General features: G+C 51.6%; 1 pseudogene; it reads right to left on the bottom strand.

The window, feature by feature from the left end:
• Positions 1-5: 5 nt before the first annotated feature.
• LOC103744654 lies at positions 6-979 on the bottom strand (annotated as a pseudogene).
• Between the last annotated feature and the right edge of the window lie 549 nt (positions 980-1528).

Below are 1528 nucleotides of genomic sequence, written 5' to 3'. Positions count from 1 at the left end.
CGATCTTTGCCTGGGTAAAGTAGCTTTATTAGAGAGCAGGGATCACACAGGACTTAGGAGTTAGCATTGGGGCCCTTCTTGCCAAAGGTGGGCACTACGATGGATGACAAAGCGCCAGTTATGCTGCATCCGCCTCTTGGATCCCATCTTCCTCCTCCTTCTCTTCCGCCTCCTCTGCCTCTTCCTCCTCTTCTCTCCTCCTCCTCTTCCTCCTCTTGCTCCTCTTCCTCCCCTCTTCCTCCTCTTCCACTTCTCCTCTTCCTCCTCCTCTCCTTCTCTTCCTTCTCCCCTCCTCCTCTTCTTCTCCCTCTCCTCTTCTCTGCTCCTCCTCTTCCTCCTCCTCCCCTTCCTCTTCTCCCTCTCCTCTGCTCCTCCCCTCCTCCTCTTCTTCTCCCCCTCTTCTCTCCTCCTCGTCTTCCTCCTCCCCTCCTCCTCCTCTTCTCCCCCTCTCTTCTTGCCCCCCTCTCTTCTCCTCCCCGTCTCCCTCCTCCCCCCCTCCTCCTCTTCTCCCCCTCTTCTCTCCTCCTCGTCTTCCTCCTCCCCTCCTCCTCTTCCTCTTCTCCCCCTCTTCCTTCTCTCCTCCTCGTCTCCCTCCTCGTCTTCCTCCTCCTCTTCCTCCTCACCTCCTCCTCCTCACCTCCTCCTCCTCTTCTCCTCCTCTTCCTTCTCCTCTCCTCCTCCTCCCCTTCCTCCTCTTCCTCCTGTTTGGCCACCTTGGGAGTTTGACCTCTCACTATTCCAACAAGGGCCAGGGAACTATGGACTTTACCTCCCAGCATGTGACCTCCAGAGTGTTCAGAGCTTCCACCCCACACTGGCCTAGGGTGGCCTCATCCTCCAGTGGCAAGCCAGCCAGAAGCATGATTTGATCTGAGGCAATGCCCTCCAGTGAGGTCACATGAGCCTTGATCTGGGTCACCATCTCCTGGCTGGTCACCACATGGGTGTGTAGCTCCTGGGCACCAACAAAGGGCTGCATGTTGGCGACTGACACAAGGATACTGCTGCCACTACCGGAAAGATAGAATTGAGAAATCTATACTCTTACAATGTGTTCGTAAGCTTAGGACATTTCAAGTTTCCTTGGCTTTACTTACTGGGTAGATACCTTGAAATGTAACCCTGAGATGCTCAGAGATGTTCTCACTACCCTGAGATGCTTTGTTACTCTGTAAAGTCTTGAAGCTCCGTGATGTTTCTCCCTCACTATGTCTAACTGTAAAACTAAAAGAATGGAAAGTTCACCAAATGGTTTAATGAAGCACCTGTTAGTCCAGTTAGTCCAAGAAAAGTGTAGATCAGAAGTGTCAGAAATCTAAACTTCTGCCAATGATACCTGTTTCAGTAACCCAAAATGGCCATTTGACGGGGCCCTAGCACAATTAACCTAGCCTAGATGTAGATCAAAAGACAGCAGATGTCTGGACCCACGCCCAGGATATCTACTTTGAAAATTATGTTGGCTGAGTGAACTCAAGAAAGAATTTCTATAGATAACATAACCCCTCATGCAAAGACACATAGGGCC

The sequence above is a fragment of the Nannospalax galili genome, unplaced genomic scaffold, assembly GCF_000622305.1.
Source record: "Nannospalax galili isolate Female #2095 unplaced genomic scaffold, S.galili_v1.0 scaffold3783, whole genome shotgun sequence".
Lineage (NCBI taxonomy): Eukaryota > Metazoa > Chordata > Mammalia > Rodentia > Spalacidae > Nannospalax > Nannospalax galili.
This window is presented reverse-complemented; position numbering and strand designations above follow the sequence as displayed.